Source organism: Columba livia, chromosome 2 (genome assembly GCF_036013475.1).
Source record: "Columba livia isolate bColLiv1 breed racing homer chromosome 2, bColLiv1.pat.W.v2, whole genome shotgun sequence".
In the NCBI taxonomy this organism is placed as follows: domain Eukaryota; kingdom Metazoa; phylum Chordata; class Aves; order Columbiformes; family Columbidae; genus Columba; species Columba livia.
The window spans coordinates 86,113,832-86,136,311 of NC_088603.1; the positions used below are offsets into that span (position 1 = coordinate 86,113,832).

The 22,480-nt window shown below is 38.2% G+C and overlaps 1 protein-coding gene across 16 annotated transcripts in view; it reads left to right on the top strand.

Moving 5' to 3' along the window:
- CTNND2 (catenin delta 2) overlaps nucleotides 1–22,480 on the top strand; it is a 660,748-nt gene that overhangs the window by 204,519 nt on the left and 433,749 nt on the right. Inside the window, exon 1 of one of the 16 annotated variants that reach the window (XM_065052647.1) lies at nucleotides 12,974–13,342. The exons of 10 other annotated variants lie outside the window; for them this stretch is intronic. The gene's annotated coding sequence lies outside the window, so the exon portion shown is untranslated. Of the gene's footprint in view, nucleotides 1–12,973; nucleotides 13,343–22,480 lie in introns of those variants that run through there. 5 more of the 16 variants (XM_065052651.1, XM_065052655.1, XM_065052658.1 and 2 more) reach the window with 5 other exon arrangements.

The following is a 22,480-nucleotide window of genomic DNA, read 5'->3' on the forward strand; positions in this document are numbered from 1 at the left end:
ATGCAAAATCCCAAATTGAAGAATTACGTGGCATTTTTATGTGCAATAGAATTTAATAGGTTTCTGAAGTAGTTATCTTAATTAAAAAGAAGAAATATTGCAGAGTAGCTCTCCAGTCTTCCATGTGAACTTTATAGAATTTCAGATTTAAGAAAAGGAAAAGCATAGTTGACCTTATGTTAGCATGCAGGAGAATAATTAGAGAGTCAATCTAATAGAAGCAGCAAAAGCTGTGAGAGACAGGGGAAAGAAACTGGAAAAGGCAGAATAAGAAAAATAGCTTCAAAATGTTAGGTTGCAGAGACTCGGGGGAAACAAAGCAAAAAAACGCTTTCTGCAGCTAGCCTTGTGTTCAGTGCTAAATGCTGCCTACTTCTTTACGCACCTCTTTGGTTCATTAACAGTACCAGCTGGCATCAAGAGACAAAAACTCCAGAAAAGGCCTTGCCCGTTCTGAGTGACTGAGATTGACTTGTTCCTGTTCTTCTCCATGATGTTCCAGTCTTTGCTATCTGGTTGCCTAAGTGTTTCAAAGCCCATGATGGACCCCAGAAAAGGTTTTTTCTTGTGAACTGGTGAATGGGTTAAGGGATGTAGCTGACATCTAAGACAGCGTTTCCAGGCTGTCATCCTGTTCAGTGAAAGACTACCCACAAGCAAGGCAACAAGCACACCTCCATGAGCACTTCCTCGCGATTTCCTGCTGTAACACTGGCAGCAAATACCCCACAGGCTGTGGGAGCTGGGGAAATAGCCTCACTGGGCTCTACACCGTCCTTACTCGCTGCTTTCAATTATATCCCCATGGGGTAATTTGTTTTAGGCTTATGAAATAGAGTGAATTAATCTCCAGACTGCCTTTATTCTGCTACTTACTACTAAACAGCTGGCAAGAGACTTTTCTCATTGTCTTCAATAACATGAAAGAGCAGAAATATGGACATGATTATCAATTATGATTATCACTTATTTACATCTGCTTGAAATTCTAGATGCTTGAGGAGTCTGCTTGTTTTACTCAGTATGAGAAAAACCTTTTTGTTAAAAACCTACAACTTCTTGATAATTCTTTTGGTACGTCTTGCTGTATTAATGCATTCTCTAAGAACACAGTATTTTGAGGTGGTTGTCATATATTAATATTACCTGCTAAAAAACTACCTACAGCTATAAGTAGGATAATATTCTCTAAATTCTAAGCTGGATTACTGTCTAGGTATCTTTTACATAAAGATTTCTTTTCAAGTATGGAAAAGGTAATTTAAATGGATGTATCACTTTCTGCTCGTATATTTACTCCTGGGATGCCTATGGCAGCTGTGTGCATATATTGCATAAACATTTACCTGTTTCAAACCTTTCAAAATGTTCAAGCCTAACTTCTCTCCATGACCATTACTCTGAGTTTAAAAGTTTATTTGCATTGATTTTTATTGTTCTATTAAGTAAAGGCCAAGTTGCATGCTAAGCCATGTGGGTCTATTAGAATTAGTTCTTCTTTTGTTCTCCAGAACAGCTCCAGCTGACATAGATGGGATATGCCTGCATGTCTGTGAGAGCAGAATTGCTTTTCCTAGGTCATGGGGAATGCAACCCAGTCCATAAGTAGAAAAAAACCAGCATGTGCCAGTTCAGGGTTTTGTATGTTTTGTTGGCTGGGGTTGTTAGTTTGTTTGTTTGTTTTTTAGTTTAGAAATGTGCAGTAAGCATCTCCTTCCTCATCATGAAGAAAATTTAAAAAGTCATTTCCCCAAAAGCACGTAGAATAAATCTCAAGATTGTTTTAGGCAGACATTATTGTTCTTCTTCATGCAGCAAGCCCCTGTTCTCTGTTATACCTTAGTTATAGTGTCTGTAAGTCCCTAGTTGAGAGAAATTCTGTCTGCCACTAGCAAAGTGTAGAACCTATTAGGCCCTATTGAACATTTTGTGAATGCACCCAAATGCCAACCCTTTTCCTCTGGAGGGCAAAGGAAGGAGACAGATTTCCCTGGGGTGTGGCTGTTGTCATGTATTTCAAAGATGTTTCAGGAGACATGAGTTAGGGAAGATTTTAGCCATTATTTTTATAAATGTATACACCCAGAAACGGTTCTTATTAGGAAGGCTGTTTTTTTCACTCTAGTAAGAAACACTGGGAAATGCGTTGTTGCCTTTCCTTGCCCGCTCCCAGCAAGTATTTTGAATGTAGGTCAGTTTGAGCTCTTACTTGTGTGAACATAATGTAACTTTGCATGTTCCAGTCTATAGAAATAAAGTGGTTTCAAATATCAAAAGTCCTTAGAGTGAACAGTCAGTTATCATTACATGGTTTCCACTGATGTTTTCTACACAGTATATCAGCTTGGTTTACTGGTAGCTAGAAACATATCACACAAGTGCAGCTACTCAAAAAGCTTGAGAACAGATTTTGAATTTAACACTCGCAGGCAAGGTGTCAAGGCTGACAGACAGCTCAGCATGGGTCAGGGCACAAGCAGAAACTGTTGCAAATTGTGTTGCCAAAAAAAGAAAGGAGGCAATATTTGCATCTCTGCATGGGAAGAGGCAATGACCAAAATATCTTCAAATTTGTGAAAGGGAAGAAAAAAATAGTGTGATAGAGTGCTCTGTGCACAGAAAAATAATTATCCACTAGGTCAAAGTTACTCATGGCTGACCGAGCAGGTGAAGGCAGGGTGAAGGATATGGTAGGCAGTGATATGTATTGTCACCTTGCAAAAATAAAAGAGGTGCTGTAGGCCTGCACCCTGCTTGGGGAGGACATTGCCCTGCCCACTCTGTGGGCACTCTCCTTCTCCTCCTAGTGCAGCCCCAGGCCTGCTGTTCCCTGGATGTCGCTGGGGTCAGCACTGGGTACTTCAGGCAGACCTGAAATGAAGCCCCTGGGCCCATAGGCAGGGGTGTGGGTAGGTGTCCCCAGTGGGCTGTGAAGGTCTGGCACTGCAACCTGGTGGTGTTGCGTGGGAAATGGTAGGTCTGGCTTACAGGGTGAACTGGGTGTTTTTGGGGGCATGGGGTTTTTTGGAGTGCTAATTGCCATGTGACATGCTTTGAACCATAGACTATCTTGAGTTGGAAGGGACTCATAAGGATACAAATCCCTGCTACTCAGAGGGCCACCTAAAACTAAACTACGTGACTAAAAGCATTGTCCAGATGTTCTTTGGACTCCACCAGGCTTGGTGCCTTGACTGTTCCCTGGGAGGTTTGTTCCAGTGACCAACCAAGCTCTCAGTGAAGAACCTTTTCCTAATGTCCAGTCTGAACTTCCCCTGATGCAGTTTCATTCCATTTCCTCATGTCCTATCACTGGTGACCAGAGAGGAGATAAGCATGTCCCCTTCGGCTGCCTCCCCTGGAAGAAGGTGTAGATTGTGATGAGGTCACCCCTCAGTCTTCTCCAAGGTGAACAAACCAAGAGACCTCAGCTGTTCCTCACAAGTTTTGCACTCAAAGCCTTTCATCATCTTCATCACCCTCCTCTGGACACACTCTCATGGTTAGAGGTCCTTCTTATATTGAGGCCACCAAAACTGCACATAGTACTGGAGCGTAAAGAGGCAATGAGAAAGCAAGTCAGATTTAAAAAGAAATATACTACTGCTCTTCATGCTTGCTGCACTAAAAGCAACTGACAACATAGTCTCCAATAGTGTGTACAGTAGGTGTTTTTTCTCCTCAAAATATTGTTGAGTTTGTTTGAGAGACAGGCAGACCGATAATATGCCAACAGAGAGAATAGTGTGCTTGCAGAGGCTTGCTGGGATTTTTGTGGTGTTTATTAAAGGAACTGGAATTAGCCTAAAGAGAGGGAGGTCAGAAAGGTGAAATACCAGGGAAAGGTAAAGGGAGAGATTGGAGGAAAAAGAAGGACCTGCAAAGTGAAGACACAGTGTGGAAAGGATGTTATCTAAAGGTAGCATTGGTAAGTTATTAGAGCAAATGCGTGATTGACTGGAGAATGTTAGTAGAAGTTTAAGTCACTTAATTGGTCTGTTAATCACTGACCAAGATGCTTTCTCTCAGGCATGCATAATGGCGTTTCTTGGTTTTTACTGCAAATATTATTAAAAAAATGTTCTACAGATAGAATTTGAGGCCTTGAATATTTATTATGATAGCATGTGAGCACACTTCCATATCCTCCTGCTCTACAAAATAATTACATCCTCAATAAACCTTATTAAACGGGTCCACTGTGTGCCTTTTGGAGAAAACAAACCAAACCAAACCCTCTATTTTTATCTGATTAAAAGCCTCAACTAAAATCCCAGTAGCCAAGCAATCATGATTGTCCCAAAGAATTCTCTGAAATAGATTTATTTGGTACCTGACATAACTGCTGTAGCAAGTGGAGGTTAATGTGCCTGTCACTCCCACGGGAATTGGGAGTGCAGTCATTAATGAGGGCCTCTTCTCTCTTTTCTGTTGGCATCCCTGGCTGAAATACCTTTCTGAACTTCAGATTTGCTCCCTGCTTTTTATGTGTTCTCTTTTTCATCTTCAGCCTCCAAGACTCCTTCTGATTAGATTAACTTGTTTTCTTTTGTGGCAATCATTCATCGATTTATTCGGAGAACTTCCACAGCCAATACAGAAAACGACTGAATCTGTAACATGTTAATCTCAACTAATAATGACTTGCTAATTGTGCTGGAAATACACATTTTCTTCAGCCCATTGCCAAGTCACAAGCCTGAGAAAGAAGCAAAGTACTTAATCTGTTTTGTAAAGTTTGTTAATGACAAATTCTGGCTGACATTGAAAAATTAGGTCCACTGTGTTGGGGTACATTCAGTTTAAAAAAAGTGATTAACTGTATGCCAAGCTGTCAAAGAAATTTTGCATGGAAAAAGAGAAGTTGTTAACATTTTTCTGTGCCAAATGATTTCATTATGTCCATTTTAAAGATACATGGAAAAAATAAATCATCAACATATAGCCATTTTCAAAAAGTGGAGTTTTGAAACTATCAAAAGAGAAGCCTGAAACAGTTTCTTTACTCCCTCACACTCTCCCCTGATTCCTCCCCCTATATCTTTGACTTTAAAAAACACTTTTATTTTTCCACTAAAATTTTACTTACATCTGCTTGCTAATTGAATTGAACAGAGACTTTGGCTTTCCTGAAGAGCTCCTCCTTATTCTTGCCCTCCCATCAAACCATGGCTGCATCCTGGGAAGCTGTTTTCCAGTGCAGCTGGTTTCGCTGACACAAGTAGTTCACAACCTAGGATGATTTAGAAGTCCCACACTTGCTAAATAATTCAGCCTATTTTACACTATTTGCTTAATACCCCATTTCTGCAGAGTTGGTAAAGTGTCTGACAAAAGGTCAAACTGATTGTGCTGCTTCTCTCTATTGAACTTCTGCTGCTTCCTGGTGCTGCTCTCAGTATATTTTCACTTCTGATTGATTTTCTTAATTCAAAAATTGACGCAAGAAGTCTTTTCTAATGAAAAGCTTGTTTGTCAATATTCTCCACTCCCTATATGGATTTCTGCTTTGGTTTTATTTTGATTACTAGCTCCTGACCTGTTTATATTCTAGTTTGCTTGAAAACGCAAATCTTTGTTCTCCTTACAAAATATCTCATTTGCTCTCATCCTCTGTATCATACCATGCTCTTTGGCAAAAGGCATAATTTCATTTTCCAGATCTTTTGGGACCAGATAGCAGCATCATGTTACCCGGCCAGTATTTTTATATTCAGAAAGAGAAGAATAATAACCTGTTGTGAGCAGTAAGTCTTTATTCCTGGTCAGAGATGAATTCCCAGATAAAAGGATATATTTCTTCTTTGCGTTGTGACACAAAGTCAGATTTAAAAAGCCTTCTACTTGTTCAAAGTGACTCAGAGGCAGGAGAAGTGACACTATGTAAGACGGTGTATGACATACAACATTGCTGTGTGCTTGTTCTGCAGATTCAAAGTACCCCTTTGGTTCCTGAACTCTTTCTAGTTTGCTAGAAAACCCATCATAATGTTTGACTATTACAAAGCTTCAGCATCACAGTTGTTGAACTTTACCTGATGTTTGTATACATCATACAAGGTGTTGCAAGTGCAATTGTGTTACAGACATTGTTCTGTGTTGTGGTGATGGATTCTTTCTGTCACTGATCACCACACCAGCAACGGAGTACACAGCTGTAATAACACATTTTCACAATCCGTTTGTTAGTTCCAATATTGATTTAATATTTTTCTGATATACCATTTTTTCCCTTGGACTTACTTTGCTATTAAATAAAGCAACTTTGGGGTTTCCTTTATTCAAATAATATTTTAAACTAAAATAAATTCCTATATTTGAAGGGAAAATAGCACACATTACTCAGTCCTCTAAGATTTTTTACAACCGAGCATATCCTCTCATTAATTTGGTTTTCCATTTTTCCATATTGCCAGGGGGACAGGTAAATTGTTGAGGTGAGACATAATATGAGTGCTCTTACCACAGAAGCACCTGGCCTGCTTTATTTCTTACTGTTTTGCAAAATACTGGTCTCCTAGAACTGAAACAACAGGGTTTCCTCTGCTAACGTGGAACATTCCTCATGTGGGTACCCGTGCACCCCTTCTTCACCAGTTCTTTAGCATAGTATTGCTAGTTAGGAAAAGAGGCCTTTCGCTGCCTATTATGGGATGTTTCTTTTACTATTCCTCTAATATTTTGAGCTATCATTATGGGTCAGAAGGATGTGCAGGGAGACTTTGAACTCTGAATCAGCATGTATGTTCTGATTTTGGTTGATCAGCAGCTCTTTACTAAGCAACTTTGTGATGTGGAAGGGGAGTGAAATGGTAGTCGTCCTTCTTATCCTAACGCATTGTATTCAGCATTGCTGGGCATCTAGTGGACTTTTTAAATGCAGTAAACGGTCAACTGATTTATTCTGGAAGACCTAACCAGCAGTCATGCCTATCAGTGCACCGATTTTCTTCTGGTTTATCTATAGCAGTTCAAGATGAAATATTCTTAACAAATTACAGGCTGCAAACTAGTCTCATTAGTTCTTACAGCAACAGAGTCATAAATGCACATAGACTGTAGAAACAGAATATTCCTTTGCAGGGGAATTTATCCAGTTTCTCCTATTTTCACTGCATAGGTCAGAAACCAAGATTTGAAAAGAAGAGAGGAAGAAATTTCCCTAGCATCACAGATTCTGTGCTCCCTTTTCATGCTTGCATTAAAGCTTTTAAGTAGTATAGAGTGCTAAATAGTATAGAATAGCATTGACTATTGAGCTTCGCCTATGAGAGGCAGGTGGCATGGGTTTCTTGAGATTAAGTTTATCTATCAGGCCCTGTGTTTCTGATGGTGACTAAATCAACAACAGAAAAGAAATGGATGGATTACATAGTTTAAAATAGCCTACTCCTTTATTTTTCCCTATTTTTACCCATCCCATCTCTTTTTAATACAGTGTTCAGAGCACTTTTCTGTAACAAGGCTTCACACAGACCAGGTGATGTTGAAGACATCCATGTTCTCTCCATGAATCTGGGATTATTTTCAGTGTGCCTGTTTAAGTGTAGTTTCCACTGACATTAGCAGAGATTAGCCAAGATGGATTTGTTTATATTTTGTTAGAATTTATAGAAAGATGAGGACTGTGTGAATGGTGCCTTTTGGACAGAAACAAGAAAAAAATGGAGTCATAAAAGAGTGATTCTAACTTCAGATAGGAAAATAGGAGACACAAGTCCCCAAGACTGGGGCGGCAAAGTATAATCACATTTATTTCTATTAATACTTCAAAATACAGACAGCAGCAGAAATAACTACTCTGCACGATCTGCAAGTCAAGGGTAGTCAGAAATGAGGTGACAGCCAATTCAATCACCAAGAATAAAGCTAAAATTGTATGTGTGATACGAAGCAATTCCAGCATTAGTGCTTTTACCAGTCTACCTATAGCTCTGTCATTTTTAGACACCTGCAGGTTTCATTGTGTCAGGTGCTTGCCATTTTCACTGTGTGTAACCCTCCTTTAAAGGGTTGCTGGTCATTTCTATCAGTATGAGAGGTATTTTAGGAACCCTATAAAAGGGACTGCTTGTTAGTCTGGGTATGGTAAAACATACTGCCTCCAGTTAACCCATTCTGAAAATGAAGCTGGCTGAAGGTAGTAGGGGGGGCATTTTGGTATTGCAGATAGACACATGAATTTACCTATCTCATAGTGAAATCATTAGATGTTTTGTCCTACTTTTAAAACATTTGGCACAATAAAAGAAATAGAAAAAAATTATTTGGTATCACAAGCATGGGCTCCAAAGTAGGAAAACAGCTGCAAGGACGAAAGCTGCTATGTGGACAAATGTAAATTTTCACAAATGGCAAACTATTTTTTTCTTTTTTTTTTTTTTTTTCAGAATTCACTTGTATTCTCAACATATGATGTCATACTACTACCCCAGCAGATCACACTAACAAATTTGATTGCCATGAAGGATAACCTTACTTTTAAAATAGAAAACATGACATAAAATTAGTTAAACTCTGTAGCTACTAAAAATCTAGTAAGAAACTTCCAAAGAACCTTTCCAATTGCAAATCTTTGTTTGTAAAAATTTTCTGAACAGTGTGTCTGGAGACCTCCTTGTAACTCACAGAAATCACCACTAACCCAATTAGTTGGAATTTAAGTACAGTACTTCCATAAACATTAGCTGTCAATGGTAATTCTAGCTGAGCTAAATCTGTTCCTACTGGAATCAGAGAGTTTTATTTCTGATTTCCAGAAACTGATGGAAGTGCCCAACCCTTCTCAAATTGTTTTATTTTCTTCTGTCTGACTTAAAAGTGACTCATATTGCACAAAATTCTTACTGGGTGTTAAAAACCACTCAGGAATACTTACAAAGCTGATACAAAATGGTAGGAAATGTCATGGTAGCTCTTTTAATTAAGTTTGTTGGCAAATCTTCAGGTGCCTAGCCATGCTCCATTCTTTCTTGATGTCACTGAATTGGTTATTTTACAGAGTGAAACAGAGTCTTAAGGACTGTGGCCTGTGGTATTTTTTAAAAAGAATTCTGCCATTCATTAGTGTTGCAGAATATAAAGACCAAAAGTTAGTGCAAGTAAATGCTATATACTACTGTCTATTCAGATCCCAAGAAACACTATATTCATTTTTTAAGCAAGAACAAAATTCCCTATTTACTCTACTTGACTGAGCTGAGTATGTAATGGAAGAGAAGTTGTAGGGATCTGCAGATCCACCATACAGAGTATTGCACAAAACCCCTACTTGTTCTTAGTGTGGTCTTCACCATGGGGTTACCAAATCAAGAGAGAAAACATGAGTAAAACACAATATGAGACTGTGACACAGGCCTGAGCTTCTGAAAAACATCTGAGGTTTTGCAGTACTTGCAGTACTATTTCATAGTAACCTTAATGTCACAAACCAGAAAATGTTATTAGAGAAAAGAGATTCTCAAGTAATCTTTCTGCATATATGTAGGTTGTCAAGCGGAAGAACAATTAAATGTGCCCTAGAAAGAGTTCAGTAGGAAAAAAGCCACACCACAACCCAGTATAGAAACCACTACCAAATTAATCCCCTAAATATTTGTGTAACTTTAGGCGAAATAATCTTCTTTCTGCTTTGTACAGCAATTTATCCTATGAAAGCGTCCTATTGGCTTACTAGACACATAAAGGGGAATACAGGCTAGCCTTTAACTCTGGCCTTAGTATGACACCCTTGCAATGTTTACAGATTTATCTCTTCTGAAAAACACAGATTTGAGTATTGATGTTTTTCATTCAAATTATAAAGAATCCACCTAGTGGCTACACTCTCAATGTTTGGAGATTTTATAAATTATTCTTGAAGAACCAGTATGAGAAGGATGAGACTGTGCATTTGTGTAGACTGAAGTGAGGTGGTGGATGTTAGCATAAAAACACTGAGTAGTGGTTCAGAGATAACCATTTATGTGCTGCCTAAGCAACAGAAAGATCCTGCACCTAAACTCCTTTCTCAGTATCCCAACCTAAAGGCAGTTTTCGTTGAGTATTAGTAGAAAGCCTAAAATACATTATAGGATTTCCTTCTGCTTTTCCCTGTGCAAACTCTCAAAGTTTGCACACCTTCAGCATACAATAAGTCAAACATCAACAGAGCACTTAAGTATTTGATCATTTTTTAGTGTATAGGAATTTTTATGATATAGAAGAAGTACATATTCTAACAACAGGAAGGGTATATAGTTTTGAATGAAAATAGTTTTCTTCCACTTTCATCAATCACTTTTATGAGATGGGATCCCTTTATATAAAGACAGCAATCTGTAAAAATGTCAAATTATTGAACAACTCTTTCATGAATATGTGGCAATCCATTTAAATACCAATCATTGATTTTGGCAATGAGGGTGAAATTCCTTTGAATTTTATTGCTACGTTAAATTCCTCTGTTAAATATACTGCAAAATTCCATGTGTTGGGCACTGCTGCAATAGATGCGATGACTTTATAGTACCCTTTTTCTTATTTTTTCGACAAAGCTTTCCTGAGATGGTGATGTATATTAGCACACTGAAATGGAACAGGTTGGCCATTCACAGTATTTCAGTGAAAGAGAACATGCTCAGACTGCTGTGTATTTAATTAACCCCTTGGAGACATTATTTCATGTGGAACAGATTTTCTTCTATTAAATTGCCATTTATTTGTGACCTTTAATTTATCATGCACAATCTTCTTATTACATCCTAGGCAGCAATGGAGAACAACAATAAATTGTTGTGCTGCACTCCTCAAATGACAGTTACAGCTTGGCAAAGTTACCAGGAAGCCAGTCGATTTGCAATTCAGGAGCTAAAATATAGGGATTAACAATGTAATTTTTCCATCCTTTGCCCCCAGCAAAATTTTACCTCCTTGAAATTTGAAAAATACAGTTAACTGTTGGGTTTTCCCCTAACAAAAGTTTCTGGAAGAAGTAGCTGTCTGTGTCCTTCTTTTTTTATTGTTATACATTGGCCTCAGCAGGTGTTCAAAAGAAGTTTCTAATGCTAAACCGCTGAACCTGCTTAGCTGCTTTCTGTTTGTTCCCCCTGTCCCTTTCGGAGGGGAGTTGAGTGCAACCCATGTACTTACATCTGCCCAGGGAGTGCAGGTAAACCCAGGGAAGGCTGGGTCCATTTTTTTTCCCTTCAGACCCAGAAATGTCATTCTTCCTCCCTTATCATCTGTACCATGTCCTGCTAAAATCAAGTAAAACTGACCTCAGCTGCCCTGTGACCTTTTGAGAGAAAACTACTGAAATGTGCACAGAAATTTTATGATTCCTAACCAGTAATGGTAAATATTAATGACAGCGGATGTTAGGTGCGTTGGTCATTGTGGTTGTGAAAAGGGGAGAGGCTCGTTCTGAGTAGAAAGAAACTGTTTCTTTAAGAACTGGATTGAATAAGGAATTTAAACAAAAGGCTGAAACACAAGCCTCTAGTCCAATACTTCAGCCTTTAAGCTAAACATTGGCAGCAAATAATGAAGGCTGTGTACTATAACATTGTTTAAAAATTAAAATGGGTATGAAAATCGTATCTAGTTTCATTATAAATATTGGGAAAAGTTTATTTTGGAGTCTAAGCTGATGCAGTTTATTCACATGAATATGAATCTCACATTTATGTGAAGGAAAGTGAAGACTTTTTCCCGACAGGATCTTTGTATACAAAATAATCAGTATTTTCCTCCTGTGTTTAGATTGCACAAGTGCTGACCAACTGAAATGGCCAGAATGAATAAGACACCTTAGTAAGAAATCCTCAGAAGCAATTTCATTCTTTTTGCCTTCAGAAGAATAATTTAATTACTTAACCATTTGCACCTCTCCAAAGAACGACAGTAATCCTTTACAGGGTTAATTACATTTACTGAGGTCTTGCATGGGCTTGTAGGGATTTGTCATGAATATGGCTTGAGACTCATTTCCACCTCTGGCACCTTCATCCTTGACCTGGGAGCCCTCAGACTTCAGGGTGTATGAAGAATCTTGTAGAGTTCAGCAGGGGTAATTCTGTATCGAAAGTCGATACTTGTAACGTATGTTGGAGCATTGGAGTTGTGGGTGCTGGAGGACAGGCCAGGCATTCAGCCTTTCACTTTTCGCATTGCTTTTGTTGCTATACGTGCTTCTAAAAATCTGAGTGTAAGTCAGTTTTATTTTCTAGATTTAAGGCAATAATTTCATAGCTTCAGGTCATACAGCCTGCAAAGCAGAAGAAGAAAAAAAAAAAAAAAAGAAAAAAGAAAAAAGAAAAGAAAAGAAAAGAAAAGAAAAGAAAAGAAAAGAAAAGAAAAGAAAAGAAAAGAAAAGAAAAGAAAAGAAAAGAAAAGAAAAGAAAAGAAAAGAAAAGAAAAGAAGCAAAGAAGAGAATGGAAGGGAAAAGAGAAAAGAAAAAAAAGAAAAGAGAAAGGAGAAAAGAGAAAAAAAGAGAGGAGACTACCCAAAAATACACTTCTTTGTATTAGAAGAGACTGATAAGCTAAAGAATGTGGGCTTTGGTTAATTCAGTGTGAAGTTATGCTGTGCTGAGTAGCCTATCGACTTCTATTCTCAATTAGAAAACCTATATACAAATACATATGTATCAAGATTGATCTGCACTTGGCGGTGATGGGGGTGGGAAAAAAAAAACCAACAACAAAATACACTGAACAATTACGGCAGGGCCACGGCTCAGTAACGGCGCATCTGCTGGGTGGCGATCGGGCCGCGTGTAATTCGCTGTGGCTCCTGCTTGAAGACCGGTGTGGGGACCCGTGTCGGCGAGGGAGCTTTCCCCGCCACCTCGGTCACAACAGCTGCCGTGCGGCCGCGGGTTTTGTCGCGGGAGGCGGCGGTACAGGGCGGGGGGGGGATGGGCGGGGCGGTGGGGGGCTGGCGTGGGGGCGGGGCCTGCGGTGACGAGGTGTTGCATGAATGAGGGCGATGGGGGGCTCGGCCCGCGGTTGCCATGGAGACCTTTGTGCCCGGCGGAGAGCGCCTCCCCCCGCCCGCGCTGCCCCGCTGGGCCAGCGGCAGCTGCCCGCGGCCGGGCCTCGGAGCGCCGTGAAAACACTGAGAAGCGGCGAAGGGGCTGGGTTTTGTTGTGGTGGTCGTCGTCTTTCCCAGCGTTCAGAATGGCCGGCAGCGTTCAAGTTTATTTTTATAAGTGGTAAAAGGATAAAAAAAAGACTAAAGCTGCTTGAGCTCCTGCTCCGGAGAGGAGGGAAACTCAGCTCAGCTTTGAGGAGACTTCCCAGTTGCCCAGAGCGAATGCTGAAGTGGTTAAGGAGATTAATTTACAATTGAGCGACAAAGGTAAAGAGTTAAAGATGGATCACTTGTTTGGGGCTGCTTTGTAATGCGCTCGTTTGAGATGAAACGGGAGGTACATAACTTGTTTAAACATCACTTCTGAATGTCTCTCTTTTTTTTAATATCAAAATGCTTTAAATCTCTTTCTGCAAGGGTGTACACGTAGCATAATAGATTTTAAAGTCCACATGAAATGCTATTTAACTTGTGTCTGTTAGGTTTTGATTGTTTTTATTTTTTTAACATAGTTCTTGGCTCAATAAGGAGGGAGCAATTGATATATTAGAGTCCATTAAAGAAAGTAAATGTTACTCTTTAGGGGAAGTATCTTGCTTTCCCAAAATGTTTCACGCCCTTACTCAGCAACACTTTATTTGACTAGTGATTTCTTGTTTCAATTTGTCTGCAAGCAAAGATTTAAGAAAAACGGTAATTTCCCCGAGGTAAAATAATTTAACAGATTAAAAGACTAATCTTTCTTGTATGAAAAGGTATTTTTGTAGATGCATGCTTTGAGCTTATAGACCTGTTGCTTTGTGCTTTTTACCTTAGAAAAATCTTCGTAGTAAATACTATGTACTTAACTGTAGTGATTGATACCTTCTTCTTTTTTTTTTTTTTCTCTAGATTGTAGCCTTAAATAAGTGCGAATGGGATTTGCATCTCTTACAATTATGTTTAATCTTTAAGTCTTTAGTAAGCTTTTCAGGTAGACTTGTGTAGATGGGTCAGCTAATTTGAAATTCGTTACAAAAGATTAGTGAAAATAATGCGTGGTTATGACTTCCTAGTTTCATCTGCTGCTGCTCAAATCCGAGGGAAACGTGACTGACTGTTCAAGGGATTAAACAAACGAATTTCATGTGTAGGTCAGTTAAGTGAAAAAGTCCCAACAGCCATTTCTGACACAGATCATCTGTAAGCTCGTTAAGGTAACCACGTATTTACTGGTGTGGTCTTTTGGCTGAACTACGATGAAATCCCTCAAATGTAAAAACAACTCCCTGTGTCCAGTGCTTCCTAAAGAAAAAAAAAAAAAAAGGCATAGAAAGCAGGTTGGCTTCATATCTTATTCCTGATTCAAGTCACTGAAGGAATAGGTTGGTTTGGAGTACTAGTATTTACTAGGGAGTACTACTGTACTACTAGCATTTGTCCGCTTAAATGAATCAGCAAGTACCCTTCAAAACGAATGAAACATATATCTTTGAGGGAATTCAATTCTCTTTTGATGTAAGCGTAACTATTAGTTTTTATTAAGTTACATTTGGAAACAAAAGATCAAACTAGTCTAACTGCTCAATCTTAAACTAAGGGCTGGTTTTGTTTTTTGTTTTTTTTTTGAGTTTTTTTGAGTGTTTACTATGAAAAAATCTTACTTCGTATATTCTGATCCTTAATAAACCAATAAAACTATCTTAATTGCTTCAAGATCAGGAGCTAATTTTATCTCAAAAAAAGTATACTAAAACTAATTAGACATTTGACTGGCATTTAGTAGTTTAAATGCTTGGCCCGGCTGATCCAAGCTTGTTCCTAGTTGATCTAGCTAGTTCTAATTCATGTCATTAGATTGAATTGAATAAGACTGCTTAGCTCACTGTGTGACACTTTTGAGTTGACTGCGGTCTCTCAAAGCATGCTTGTTACTGTGGATTCTTTCAGTAGCTTTTGGATTTCATACAATTTATTTTTAGTGGCTTCTGAAGTCAAACATCTGGAAAACCGTTACCTTCCTCTTCTCCCCTGTAAGATGGGCTACCGCAGTTAGTCTTGGCTGTGGGAAGAACATTAAAGTGACTCAGAGACAGTTATGAAGGGACTTGCGAAGCCTGTGGTGACAGAGCAGTACCTGAAGTTGTTTTAGGAGTTAATCCCAGTCTCTTTTTCTAAAGTCCTCTGAGTCAGGTGTAGAAATACAAATTCAGTGAAGTCCCTGATAGAGTGTGCTCTCCGTGGAACCTCCTGTGGTTGATAAATATTTCAAGAAGCTGAAAGTTAGTGATACATTTCAAATGCACTGCTAAATTGAGATGCTTCATGGTCCTTTGCCTACACATTTGCATTATTCATTTGTGCTGTGCAGGTAGATAGTGGGCCAAATCTATCTTTGTTATTACTCCACTGACTTCTGAGTAACTGAACTAATCCAACCATACATGTACATCTTGATTTTTGGAACTTCAAGGCAAAGTTGGAATTACTTCAGTGATTTTGTTATACGGGTTAGTCGTTCATGTACAAACTAATGTTGTTCAGTTGCTTAGGCATCCTTTCATTAAGATAATTGTAAGCAGAAGGTATAATTCATTTTTTCTTCTACTTTTTCTGGAAAAAAAAATGTTCACTCTTCTAGTTGCTGAATCCTAAAGTGACTGACAGAAATATATGACAAAACAACTTTCTATCATTGGTTAAAAATTCATCCTAATGACCCACTAAAGCAGAAGGTCTTGAGACACTTTTTTGTAGCATAATAATTAAAGTAGAAACTCCTTCTCCATGTTTTAAGCAGCCTTCTATACAATGGGTCCGTGATACTGATGCATGCTGCATTCTTGTATGTGTGCATGTATACAAATACATACGGATACAAACTGTACATGTCTGTACTTTAAATATATTAGGGTCTTGCTTCAACCTATGGGAAGAGGCAGAAGTAACATAACATGGTAAACCTTGATCTAACAGCATTCACTAGATTTAAAATTATAACATTGGATAGGCCATTCAGATGGAAAAGTAAATAATGTTTGATGAAAGCTACTATCCTGACATCTAGATCTGATATAAGAAGGTGGTGGTTGTTTTTTGGGGAGGTTTCCTTGATTTTTATTTATTTATTTTTTAGTGGCAATTGGTGTTATACAAAATAATTAGGATAATTTTGATGAGAAATTTAAAATATTTCTTTTGGAGGTCCAAAGAAAACTCTCAGCATGGGGTTCACGCTGTTACAAACAAATTCTGCCAGAGGTCAAGACCCTTGTGTGACATTCTTGAAATGGTCATTTAATTAATTGGCTTTTGAAACAGCTAACCTGACAATTAAAGCAGGAACTTTGTCTTCCCAGCTGTGAACACATGCACTCTGTAGCCGCAGATTTGTGGTTCTCTTTGTCAGTTTTGCGTGCTACAAAACTGTACATTTTTAAGGAACTGGAAGAAAAAGTACTTGCAAAAACAACTACATGTCAGTTGAGGTAATGCTCTCCTTATACACTCTGTGTCTAACCCTTTTTAATTACTACATGTATGGCTGAGTTACTTTGCAAAGGTCCTTGATTTTGTGGCAGTGTGGTGGAGCATATCAGAACTAGAGATTCTATAAGAAAAATGCCTACACATTTAGTATATTTCCTGGGAATTATCGCAGTTTGTATTTAGACCAGTTAGAAAAGTTTTAATTCTCAGCAGACTGAAATATGTTGAAGTGAAATAACTTTCACAGCTTTAAAAGCTGTCAGAGAAGCTAAGAGTTGGGGCAGCTCTCCCTTCTGTGCTAGGAAAAGGCTGTAAGAGAGAGTGCAATAAGCATTCATTTACAGTTTCTGCTAAAGCTGTAGGCAGCAAAATAGGTACTGTTTGAACTGTTGAGTTGTAACATTAAATCATTTGGTGATCAGGCACTCAGACAGGTGTCTTTTTGTCATAGTCGTGGCCTCAGTTTTTCTGGTAGCGATGAACATTGATCCTTTTTGTTTAAAGGAAAACTTGCATTCTTCTGAACAGTATTATCACTGAGCATGTATACACCATGTATTAAGATATTTTGATAATGTAACAAAGATAATACTGATTATTACTGTTCTTGTAGGGTTGTACAAATATTGTGTAGCGATATCTGCATCTGGAGTGATATCAAATAGTTCCTTTGGAAACGCATGGCAGATGCTTTTGCTTTCTAGTACATACCGGCTCACATTTTGGCACGTGCGTGGGGCTGTTTCAGCTGGAATATGTAGCTGTTCCTTGGTAGACTCGTATGAACAGTGGCTTGAGGATGATGATGGGCTGCCATGGTGAGGAAAAGGTAGACTGGATGGCCCAGCAGACTGGATAGGAAGTAGCAGCATTTTCATTACAGCCTTTTTTTGTGAATTTATTTATAACATCATTTCAACAGTATCAGACAGTTCTATTTTGATTTCTTACATGAGCTCACTTGGTCCAGTACAGAGTTTGCTCTTCTATGTTTCCAATTCTTTCAACCTGAGTGTCAGGTTTATGAACATGCAAAAGGGATATTCCAAAACTTGATACAAATTCTCTTGCATAGAAGATTACGGTTAATCCATCATCAACAATATCAGAGGGGTGCTGTTGACTAAAATGTAGATAGCAACATAAAAGTGAAGATGTGATATTACACATTTGAAGCTTTTTACTGTTATTTATATCTTCAGAAGAGCCAATGTTTTATCACTGGGCCCAGTCTAGCATGAACCTCCTGATGCTTTTATGTTTTAGATTATTGAAGCTGTTAATTCTTAAAAGTTGGCTTTTAAGCAATGGAAAAGTCATCCTGTTGCTAGAAACCTGTGACTTAGTAAACCTCAAAAGTTTTTGTTCTAGGAGAGATGATTAATTGTTAATAAATAAAGACAAAGAATTACAATAAAATATCTATTAGCAGAGATTTAAAAAAATCATTCAAACAAAAAACAATAACAATGAAGTCAAACATTTTGGCTTTTAATTTTTTTTTTTCCTCAAGGTTACAGTGTTATGCGTGTGCCCCACCCTGATTTCAGATTAGATTTCTTTTGATTCCACCTTTGACTCTTCCAAATTACTTTGGATGTGCTAAAACTTTAACAGACACATTTCAGTTTGAGAGTCAAGCACAGTAATAGATGTCAGCTTTCTGCGAGGAGCAAGTTCTCATCTTCGTGCTGGAGCTGTGCTCTTTCTCTCCAGCTCACTCTGCACAGTGGCTCAGTTATTTTTTTCATTTTCTGTCTTTCCCTGACATTCAAAGTCATTATCTGTGCACAGCCCTATACTCCTAGGCTTTTTAAATAATTTCCCACCTAACTGATATCCAGTCACATTGGTAAAGACTTATTCCTGAGTCCTTCAAAAAAAGCTGCTGTCAGCCCAGTCCCTGCCATTAGCTGGGGAGGGAATCAGTCCTCAGTTTTCATATGAAATTCGGTGCTATTAGGGAGAAAAGTTTGTGGCTGCTGAGTCAGAGGAAATATTTTTAGTGATTTGTCTCTAGTATATTTTTTTCCTCAGCATATCAATGATATGCAGTAAAAGCAGGAACAAGCTCTCAGAGAGTTTAAAATAAGATATCAAGATCTATTGAAATTAGTGGAACTTGGCTGAGTTAGAGGAGGTAAGTCTGTCTTGAGTTGCTTTATGGTACCCTTGTAGTTGTGGAAGAGACTTACCTGAGCTTCCAGAATTCATAGGTTTTGTTGTTCTTTTGCTGAAACTTAAGTTACAGGACTGCTTTGAGTAACTTCAGATACAGTAAACTAAACTACATATTGGCATATCCTATGGAGGAGGTGAAAAGTCACCAGCTTTATCTACGTAAATTGTGTTTGAAATCATTCACTCAGAATGATATGATTAAAAGAGGGGGGAAAAAATATATAAACTGTGAAAACCTTTGGGCTTTCATGAATAATTTTACAGCATCCTGATCATATGTGTTCCCTTCTAAACAGTCAGGTTAGACGTCTCACTGGAAAGGCGTGTGCTCAACATTCATAAAGCTTCAAATACTGAAATATTTTTGGTTTAATTTTTACCAAGCACAGATGTCTGAAAAGTCATTCCCAGTAAATGATATGGTGGTGCTGGGATTAGATGAATAGCTTGCTTTCCCCAAACTATTAATTGAACAAACATATAGAAAATAATTTAGAGCAGTTTTTTTATTTTAATGTAATTCTTCTCATACAAGATTAATACTACATTTGAGTATCGAATAACTGCTGCATTAATCGTATTTCCTTCTTAATAACTTTTTATGCCTCAGTTCACTTTAAGCCTATGTGCTCTGGTTGGTACAGCAGTGCTATGTAATTTTCATCAGAAATAATAGACCTTCTGTAAGAGAGATTGTGTATTCACTACCAAAATAAGAAATGTAGTGAAACTGTAGTTATAGAGGTGGGGAATTTTCTTCAGCAATAACATAATGGAGTATACAGTTTTCTCATTCATTTTTGTTATAGGACTTAGGCTTCAGATATTTCTCACAGCCATTTTTAGAGGAAATCAAGATGTACCTCCAGTTTCCCATTAGTGCAGATAGCTGTATTCACTGGCGTGCTGGCAGTCGTGTTGTATGGTTTTCGTGTGACCATTGCTCTAATTTTGTTTCATAGATGAAATACAAATGAAATAACTACTACTTTACTAGCTCTTCAGTTATAATTTTGCTATTGCTCTAGGTTCCCCATGATTTTAATGAATATAAAAGTTTACTTTTTAGTGGACCTGTGAGCGGGTTTTTCAACTGCCATTGTCCCTCCTTAATAAACTTCTGCAGTTGTTTAAAAGCCTATGTATATATACAGTGCAGAATTACATAAAAGTTTATATCAAAATTAGCACTGCATTTAAATGGGAACTTTGTCTAGAACATGCATCTCTATACTCTTCCAGTGTTCATTGCAGAAGTTGCCTGTCTTTGAAGAATGATGTTTTACATAACAATATTCTGAACAAACTGTTACTTTCAACAGTACCTTTTACTTTGACAAGCTGTGTTATTTTCACCGTGTTTAATACTAATTTAATACTAAGTTAAAGCACTACTTTAACTCAGTATTAAATTATAATGAACCTGTGTAGCAGATCATAAATAAATTCTTTCTATTATTGTAAAAAAATAAGAAATTGTACACTGAGGACTTGCTGTAAATCAGACATGCATTCATTTGTTCTGTAGGGTCAAACTATCCCTTTCAGTTGACTGAGTAGGCCAGAACTTCATTTGCCTTGTAGCTGTAGCTTTGTGCTGGAACGTTAAAGCCAAGTCACGACTTCAGGGAGAGAGAGTGGGGAAACCAACACAAATTCTTAAAAGGTGCTGAGGATACATTTTTCATTGACATCTAGCTCAGATAGCGCTTCTTCCAACCAATGGAAAAAGCTATTCTTATTTTAAGATGGCAGTAAAAATATATGGACAGTCTCAGCAAAGATGAAATCAGAAAGAGTTAGAAATCCATTGCATGTTGAATGAGACCCAAAGCACCTTTCCAGCATCCTTGTGTGCATCTCAGTAGTATGTTCCACTGAAATGGAATGTTGACAGACTGGGGAAAAGTTTGTCTTTTTCCTCTGGACTATGGCAATACACTAGTTGGAGGCTTATCTGAAAACATTCCTTAGAAGTTACAGGATTTCCTTTAATGGATAAGCTCTTGTGATAACATATTCCTGAAACTTGTATCTTTAGCATATCGTGTCAGGATTTTTAGAAAATTTGTCAGTTTATTCATGTATCGGTGATGAGTTGTGTACAAGCACAGTAGCGTTGCTTCAGAGCACGTGCGTTACACTTGTGGATTTCTCTATGCAGAAACTGCCACCCACAATTATATTCTGGCAATACCAATCAATAGTCTGCTAAGTACACTAATTTATATTTACACCCCTGCCATCTGGAAAAACACAAGGTATCTCGGCCTTGTGAATGTGCTTGCTGACATACTTGGTGATGCTTGAGAAAAACAGGGGATAGCTTTAGCTATGGCTTCTTTGTCATGCTTTTCCCTGCAGGTACGTGCGTTAGGACACAAGTGGTAGTGTTTCATAGGATCAGATGCTTACTGTTTTAATTAGTTGCAAAATTCTACATACTTTGCACTGTAAGCCATTGTTAGCAAGTGCAGATAAGTAGGTTACAAAACAGCTACCCATCACTTGCAAGTGCTCAGAACAGCAGAGAAGAGTCAGGGTCAGCTTACAGTGCAACTTGAGACTGTTTCTGTTACTAACTGGATGTTCAGGAAGCAGGCTAGTAAGTTTGTTTGTATGGTGCGGCATCTGAGCTAAAAAAATCTTGACATCTCTGATGTCCCAGAGTTTGCACTTCTGCATTTCTCTAGAAAGTACAAATCCAGAAGCAACTTGACAAGTTCAGTTAGTCTACTAAGCAGCTAGTACTTCTGGGAGGCAGGTGAGATTACCTCACAGGCTAGATCTAGTCCTTGGAGTGCTGGCTGCCTGCCTCCAGCATAGTAGGTGTCAGTTTTGGGTCAGAAAAAGTATATTAAAGATACCAGGAGGGCATGCTGAAGGGGATGCTGTATGAATTTTTGCATTTGTTCTCAAGCAGTTTGGGTGTATGCAGCCCACGTTTTGGTTCAAAAATACACAACTGACAAGGCAACAGCCAGTAATTATCATAATCCATAACAATCAACAGCAAGTCAAGTAAGGGATATGTGTCCAGTGTATCATGCAGGCATAAACCTATCCTTAGGACAGCTTTCAAAATAATATTGGGGTTCTTTAAGTGTTGTATTTAAAGTGTTTCCATGGTGGACCAGGCCATTGAGGAAGTCGTGGGCAGTTTGAAGGGTTTCTATTCTGGTAGGCTGCAGGATGGCCTTACTTCCATCAGGTCCCCTGACTCTGAAAGTTGTCTTCTGTGGCTTATGCAGCTTTCAGGAACTTCACATTTTCTTTGATGTTACTGTTGATTTTTTTGCTCTGTGTCCTGTTGTGTGCAAGGCTTGCTAAGTTCTCACAGGCTGCTCTGGCTGAGGGGTGTCGTTCTCTTATCTGATATTATGTATTGAACCATATGGTATGTTTTCATTAAGAAGTGCATGAGCTCATCTAAAAAGCAGAAAGTATTTTCTAACTAAATTCTAAGTTGGTTTTTTTTTGTTTTTTTTTTTGTTTTGTTATTGAAGTGCTCAGAAATTGCACATATGGCTGTAGTAAATGCAGTAGTAGAGATAAGTGGACTCATTTACTCCTAAACAGAAATGCACAGACAAATAGTACCTGTGTTCAGCTGAGTGAGGCTTTATTTTGCCTGTATATGCATGCAGATTAAAGGGTTTTTTGTATATTTCTGATTTGTGAACTTTTTTCAAACAAAATATGATTATTTGTTATTATTTCAGATATTATTGAATCCCACTATTAGTTTCTACGCTG